Raw genomic sequence first — 8,407 nt, 5'->3', positions numbered from 1 at the left:
TGTACCCATCCCAAAGAGAGGTGACCCAGAGGAATGTGGAAATCATCAGACAACATCATTACTATCATAAGCAATTAAAATGTTGCTAAAGATAGTTCAAAAATGACTGCAACAGTACATTGGTAGGGAACTGTCCGGAATTTAAGATGGATTCAGATGAGGATGTGGAATGAGGAATATCATTGTTGATGTTAGATTGCAATTGACTGAAAGCAGAGAATACCAAAAAGATGTTTACCTGTGCTTTATAGACTATACAAAAGTTTTCGACTATGTGGATCATGACAAGCTATGGCCAATATATGCAAAGAATGAGTATTCTGGAACACTTAACTGTGCTCATGAGGAACTGTACATGGACTAAGAGGCAGTCATATGAACAGAACAAGGACACACTGAATGGTTTAAAATCAAGAAAGATGTGTGCCAGGATTGTATTCTTTCACCATCCTTATTCAATCTACATGCTGAGCAAATAATCTGAGAAGCTAGATTATATGAAGAAGAATGTGGCATCAGGGTTGAAAGAAGACTCATTAACAGCCTGCAATATGCAAAAGATACATACAACCTTGCTTGCTGAAAGCAAAGAGAACTTAAAGTACTTACTGATGAAGATCAAAGACCATAGCCTTCAGGATGGGCTGCACCTCAATGTAAAAAAAAAAAAAAAAATCCTCACCACTGGACAAGTAACATTTGACGTTGTCAAAGACTTCATTTTGCTTGGATCCACTATCAGCACTTATGGAAGTAGAAGTCAAGAAATTTAATGACTTATTGCATTAAACAAATCTACTACATAAGACCTTTTCCAAGTGTTCAATGTCACTTGGAGGACTAAGGTGTGCCTGACCCAGCCAGGGTATTTTGCAGTAACCTCATATGCATATGAAATACTGGACAATGAATAAGGAAGACTGTAGAAGAATTGATGCATTTGAGTTGTTGTTTTGGAGAAGAATATTTAAAATATCATGGACAACCAGAAGAATAAACAAACTTGTATTGCAAGAAATAGTCAGAATGCTCCTTGGAAGCCAGGAGAGTGAGACTTCGTCTCTCTACTTTGGACATATTGCAGGAGGGATCAGTCCCTGGAGAAGAGCATCATGCTTGGTAAAGTGGAGGGTCAGTGAAAAAAGAGGAAAATCTCCAACAAGATGGATTAGCACAGTGGCAGCAGCATTGCTAGCCTCAAGTATAACAACAACTGTGAGGTTTGCGCAGGACCAGGCAGTGTTTTGTTCTGTTGTGCATAAGGTGGCTAGAAGTAGGAACTGACGTGATGGCATCTAACAGCAAACAACAGTATAATTACTTCCATTTTTCAGATGAAGACACCAAAGCTCAGAGAGATCACATGGCTCAGATTTTTATCTCACATCTGTCTGGGAACTACTGACTTGTTTTTTGTCCCTATTGTTTTGTCTTTCCCAGAATGTCAAATAAGTGGAATCACATAGTATATTGTCTTTTGAGTCTATCTTCTTTTACTTAAGTATAAAGCATTTGCGATCCATCCATGTTGCTGTCTGTAGCAATAACTCTTTCCTTTAAAAAAAAAAAAAATGTGGTGTTGTTAAGTGTCACAGACCTTATTTTTTAGAGCAGTTTCAGGTTTACAGAGAAATTGTGCAGAAGGTATAGAGTCTCTAACTACTCTCTCCCACTGCACAGTTACCCTGATTATTAGCATCTTGCATTTATCACTACATGCCAATTTCTTAATAATGGGTCCTTCATTCATCCATCATCATTCATCGTCTCTCTTGCTCACTTTGTTCCAGTTACGTTGAGTCCTCTTATTGTTCTTCAACCATGCTATCATGCATCTGCCTCAGGAGCCCTGGTGGCACAATGGGCTAAGCATTGGGCTGCTGAAAGGCTGGTGGTTCAAACCCACCAGCTGCTCTGAGGGAGAAAGTTGAGGCTGTCAGCTTCCATAAAGATTTACAATCTCAGAAACCCTCTACTCCGTCCTACGGTGTGTCTATGAGTCAGAATAGACTAGATGACTTGGTTTTCAGGATTTTTGCTCACCATTCCTTCAGTCTGGGAAGTTCATCTTTCAAATACTCATGACTCATACCTTCAATTCATTCAGGTCTCTATTCAGATATCACCTCATTTTAAATGATCATTTAAAACATCACTCCCATTTTAAATGACTCCATAGTTTCATCTCTGTCTAGTGCTTTGTAATTGTTGTTGTTCAGTGCCACAGAGTCGGTTTTGACTCATAATGACTTGGTATAGCATTTCCAAGGCTTTAAATCCTCGCCGGAGCAGAAAGCCTCATCTTTCTCCTGCTCTACGGCTTTACCTTGCTTTAATTATTTTCCTAGCTCTTACCATGATCAGATATATTATATATTTATAAGTTTTTATTATTTATTGGCTGAGTATTTCTTCTCCAACCAGAATAATATCCTGCCTGAGAACTGGGTTTTTACCTGTTTTACTCACTGCAGGACCTCCAGGGCCTAGAACAGTACCCCTGACTCACAATGGAGTGAAATGATGCTGCCTGGTCCTGAGGCAGCCCCATAATCAGCTGGGGACCACTCTGAACCATTTTTCATTGACTGATTTTTTTTTTAAGTAGATTGCCAGACCTTTCTTCCTAGTCTGTTTTAGTCTGGATGTTCTGCTGAAACCTGCTCAGCATCACAGAACATGCAGGCCGCCACTGACAGACCAGTGGTAGCTGCACACTAGCGCATTGGTAGGTCTACTGCATAGAAGGCAGGAATTTAACCATTTAACCACCAGTGTCTTGCTGAACATACCCACTGCCATCTTGTCAATTCCAACTCCCAGTGACTCTCTGGGACTGAGTAGAACTGCCCCATAGGGTTTCCAAGGCTGTAAATCTTTATGGAAGTAGATGGCCTTATCATTCTCCCACAGTGCAGCTGGTGGGTTTGAACTGCTGACCTCTAAGTTAGCAGTCAAGTGCTTTACCCTTTGCACCATCCAGGACTCCTTTGCCTGATCATTGTGTACATATGTACTGGGAAGCTTAGAACAGGGGGTGGGATCTAGTCTTGGAAGTGAGAGAGGGCTCCCAGAGGAAGCTGTGACAGCTGAGAGCTGAAGGATTGAGATGGTTAATTAGGTGAAGGAGGAGCCCTGGTGGCTCAGTTGGTTAACCACTTGGCTGCTAATCGCAAGGTTAACACTTTGAACCCACCAGCCAGTCTAAGGAGAAAAAAAGTGGCAGTCTGCTTCTGTAAAGGTTTCCAACCTTGGAAACCCTATGGGGCAGTTCTGCTCTGTCCCACTGGGATCCTTGACTCAACAGCAGTGAGTTTGGGTAATTAGGTGAGAAGAAGGGAGCATGAGTCTCCTAGGTATCTGGCAGACTCTTGGTGTAGTGCTATAGGATCAGCAATGGACTTCAAACCACAGGGTGGCCAGTTCAAATCCATCAGCCACCCCTCAGAAACCCTACACAGGGTGGCTGTGAGTTGGAACAAACTCCGCGGCATTTAACAACAACAGGTATATGGCACATCATTTTCAAAGACCTGACTGTGGGAGGAAGCTTGATGAGCTTGTTGTTACTGTTGTTAGGTGCCAAGGAGTCAGTTCTGACTCATAGAGCCCCTCTATAGGGTTTCCAAGGAAAGACTTTAAAAACAAAAAAAGGTGGGTGAGGTTGGGATGCAGTGAGTCAGGCAACAGAGAGGCACATGAAGATGCTAGGGTGCTGGCAGGGAAGGCACGAGCTGAGGGAAGCCTCTGGAGGCTGTGTCATCTTTGGAACCACCCAATATGCAGGAGCATACTAACACTCATTAAAACACTCATGTGTTGCTGGTGCAGGTATAAATTGGTTGATTCAACTTCTATATAGGGCAATTTGGCCACAGCTTTCCTAACTACAAATACCTTTCCCCCTTCTAGCAATGATCCTACTGAAATATTTGCCTATGTCTGAGATGACATTTGTCCAAGATTACTAACTGCAGGCCGGTTTATAATAACAGAAGAATGAAGGCAAATCAAGCGTCCTTTGATACGAGGCTATTGAAGAGTGTGTTACTTCCGTACAGTGAACTGAAAACAAACAAAAAACTCTGCCATCGAGTTGATTCCAACTCATAGCAACCCTATTGGACAGAGTAGAAGTGCTCCGTAGGATTTCCAAAACTAAATCTTTACAGGAGCAGACAGCCTCATTTTCCTCCTATGGAGCAGCTGGTGGGTTTGAACTGCCAACCTTGTGATTGACGGGCCCATGCTGAATCCACTATGCCACCAGGGCACCTTAGTGGACTAATATACCATCGTAAAATGTAAATAAATGCATAAGGAAGCTTTTTCTGCATTGTTATGAAAGAATTCTAAGAATATTAAGTTTAAAAATCAAGAAGCTGAAGAAAATTCATAATTAACTACATTTGCATGTTAAAAACAAAGCACCGGCAAAATACATATACAAAAATATTTCGAAGGAAACATAAGAAATGGGTAATGTTGCTTGGTGGCGTGGGGTGGGGTGGGGTGGGGGAGGGAGTGGAGAAACCAAGTAGCTGGTGACCAGGTAGGAGGAAAACAATTTACTGTGTACTTTATGATTTGGGGCTATACAAAGTCTTACCTACTCTTTAAGCAAATTTCTATAATAAGTATACATAAGTACATGAACTAATGAATTAGAAGGAATCCTGATGTGGCACTGGATCAAAAGGTCAGTGTGCACCACAAGGTCAGTGGTTCAAACTCACCAACTGCTCTTCGGAAAGTCTATATAGGGTTGCTATGAGTTGGAATCGACTTGACAGCACTTAACAATAACAATATTTAGATAATTAATTTATTCAACAAATGGCCTTATCAGCCAAAGATTCCTCTCTGCTATTTACAGAGAAAGGATTCAGGAAGTCCTACCCCGTACCCCATTCTGATTCCTGGCACAGCACCCCCAGGAATCCACCAATAGAAGAGCCTGTGGCACTTTTGGAAGAGAGCCTGGATTTAAAAAATATTCAAAATAATAATAATAATAATAATCCTCATTTTGGTGCATTGACACCATTGCCAGGAAAAGGCCCCTGTTTTTTGCTCTGAAATTAGACTTGTCTTAGGCTCCATAAAGACACAATAGTTAGCCTGTTTAATCAGGCTCCTTGCTGAAAAGCTGTGATGTTGGTCTCTGAAGAAGTACTGGCCCCCAGAGATACAGTCACATCTCCACAGAGAACTCTTAATATAGAGTCTGATATTGAGCACGTTCCTATGTCAAAATAAGTATCCAGAAGCATTTAAAATACCAGGAAAAGCAGCACAAAGCAGGTAAGACGAGCATGTCTTGAGCTCTCCAACTGAATATGCCAAAGAGTTGGTCTGTAAGTGCTGATTAAATTTCCGTGGAAAGGGCAGTTGACAACAGAGGTATGTGTCTTGGGCTATTTGATTTCATCACCCTGGTTTGATAAGAAATGTGAAAGGTAGACCTACAGGCTGGCCTCCAGAAGGAGTTCCCCAGTTCTCCTGTGGGGAGGTGGTGCCAGGTGCTAAGGAGGGAGAATTGCTGTGAGTTCTGACCTAGAGTGTCCTCTGAGCCGGTGTCTAGCTCCAGCTCTAAGCTGGGTCTCTGCAGCCCAGGGTAGGGAACCAAGGAAAGGGGGTGAGGCAAGGGATGAAAACCAGGAAGGCACACTGAGCAAAGACTGAGAACACATTGGGGATGGGGATCTTCACCTCGAGAACTGTTTGTGCTATAATGTGATCATTTCTATAACAACACTATGGAAAAAGTCTCACCCTCTCCCTCTCATCCCATTTTATAGATGAGGAAAACAAGGCTCAGTGTCTTGCCTGAGATCACACAACTAGCAAATGGGAAAAGTCAAGATATGAACCCAGGTCTTATTCTCTTACTATCAGGGCAATTTTAATATAATCAGTAACAAAATACTAAACTCATTACTGATGAGTCAATTCTGACTCTGGACAACCCCATGTGTTACAGAGTAGGGTTCTCTTGGCTGCAAGCTTTAGAGAAGCAGATCACCAGGCCTTTCTTCTGCAATGCCTCTGGGTAGGTCTGAACTGCCAAATTTTTGGTTAATAGTCCCACTTTAAGTTAGCAATAACATTTTGCTTTTAAGAATGTGTGCCATTTTTCTCTGAAATATTGCATTTCAATATCCTATTTAAACTAAAAATAAAAAATAACTCAAACCTGCTGCCATCAAGTTGATTCCAACTCTTAGTGACACTAAAGGTCAGAGTAAAACTGCCCATAGAGTTTCTAAGGGAGCCCTAGTATGGTGCTGTAGGATAAGCACAGGACTACAAGGTCATTTTGAACTTCAAGGTCAGCAATTCAAACTCATCAGCCACTCCTTGGAAACCCTATACAGGGTTGTTCTGTGTGGCCATTACAATGAATTCTTGACACCCAGAAGAGAAGTAGAGAGTGCCATGTGAGGGACAGTTGGTGTCAGAATTGGTGAAAAGTCTGGAAAGCAGAAGCGTGTCTGATCTCTGCCTCTTAGGAGATCAGACATTGAGCTGGAACCGACTCAATGCCACTTAACAACAACAGTCTTTACAGAAGCGACTGCCAGATCTTTCTCCTGCAAATCAGCTAGTGGGTTCAATCACAGATCTTTTTGTTTAGCAGTTGAACACTTAAACCCTTGTGGGTAGGATCAGGCTCCTCTGTTCATTTGGACCAGTCTTGATGCCTTTGCTCTTTGACCTGCAGGAGTCAAAAGCTTTTCACAGGGACAGTTTGGAGTGTTATTACATAACCTGCATATGTGCCATGCCTGGCCTTCCCTAAACCACGTCTTTTGCCTTGTTTGAGTACAAAACTGGTAGCAGCAAGCTTACGTGACCAGTAAAGACTTGGGTTAGACAAAAAAAAAAAGACCTTTTTGACATGACTGATGGACATTGGATCACAAAATGAGCAACCAGGAAAGGATGGTCCACAATAACTTGGTTGGCAAGTTGTCCTACCTTAAGTGCAGACTCAGTAGATACTGCTGTGTTGTTGTGGTTAAGTGCCACCTAGTCGGTTCCAACTTATAGCAACTCTGTATGGGGTTTCTGAGGAGTGGCTGGTGGGTTTGAAACCCTGACCTCAGATTAGCAGTCTAGTGCTTATCCTAGAGTGCCACAGGAGGACTCCAGTGAATATTAATTGATTTTATTTGTTAATTATCTCTCACCACCTCCTGCACACACCCTGCCAATCTACTCTGAAACATTCAATATCCACAGTTCATTCAGATAAACACATAACTCTTTTTAAAACATTGTCTTTAATCTTCTCTCCTTCACACTTCTTACCATTCATATGCATATGGCCTCAGGCCTCTGGCAGGGTGGATGGAGTAGGCGCTGCCCATCTAGCCATCATTTTATCTGATCAGAATGCCTTTTGCCCAGGTCACTCTGGATATGGCTTTCTTCCACTCAGCTGCAGGATAACATCTCTTACTTCCTTTCAGCCATTACAGGTAGCAACAAGCAAAGTGACCATCTGTCAAAAGTTTCACTTCCCAAGCCTCTTTGTTCTTTCTCTTTCAAAGTCCTATGCTTCCATGAGTCTGGAGCCATGGCAATGAATGCCACTTCTGAATCAACTGTAAAAATGGTGTGAGGCCATGTCTAACCTCCTCTAACTTCACCAGGGGGAAGGAGGAGAATCTCTCTCAGCAGGATCAGCTGCCCTGGTTGATTCCTAAGAGGCAGAGATCAGACACGCTTCTGCCTTCCAGACTTTTCACCAATTCTGACACCAACTGTCCCTCACATGGCACTCTCTACTTCTCTTCTGGGTGTCAAGAATTCATTGTAATGGCCACACAGAACTCACAGACCATATTTGCAGTTATGGGTTTTATTATCCGGAAGGAATAGATTACAATTCAGGTTCAGAAACACTCCAGATACAGTTCTTCAGTCAATACAGCCTCCTCTCAGCCATGCTCACAAGCATGCCTCTCTCCTGCCCAGCCTCTCAGCTACAGAGCTGCTTGGTCTCTGCCTGCTCAGGCAAGTGTTACAAAGCTCTTTTCTCTGCTGATAAATGATCAAAAGGCACTCCACTCCACCAGTAAGCCTTGGTTCAAAGGTGTTCAACTCTTGCTCCTTGGGTCAAGAAGCAAGACAATGCCAGGAGGCATCCCACTCCACTAGCGAGCTTCCTGCCCAAAGGTCCTTAGCTTTCTCACTCTGTGGGCTAGGAAGCCCCCTGCTCCATCTCATACCCATCCTGCTGCCTCTGCCGCCGACACTTCTCTATCTCTGCTTCTTGCTGCCTCTCACTGTGTCTGGTTCAATGACGGTTCAGTGCAGGGATCTCGGGTTAGGCTCCACTTCTGACTCTCCTTTCTTGATGGTAGTAAGATCACCTTTTCTGCCTCTGGGATGGCTCATT

Source organism: Chrysochloris asiatica, unplaced genomic scaffold (assembly GCF_000296735.1).
Source record: "Chrysochloris asiatica unplaced genomic scaffold, ChrAsi1.0 scaffold00266, whole genome shotgun sequence".
NCBI lineage: Eukaryota > Metazoa > Chordata > Mammalia > Afrosoricida > Chrysochloridae > Chrysochloris > Chrysochloris asiatica.
The sequence above is the reverse complement of the archived record's forward strand: the minus strand, read 5'-3'. Positions refer to the sequence as shown.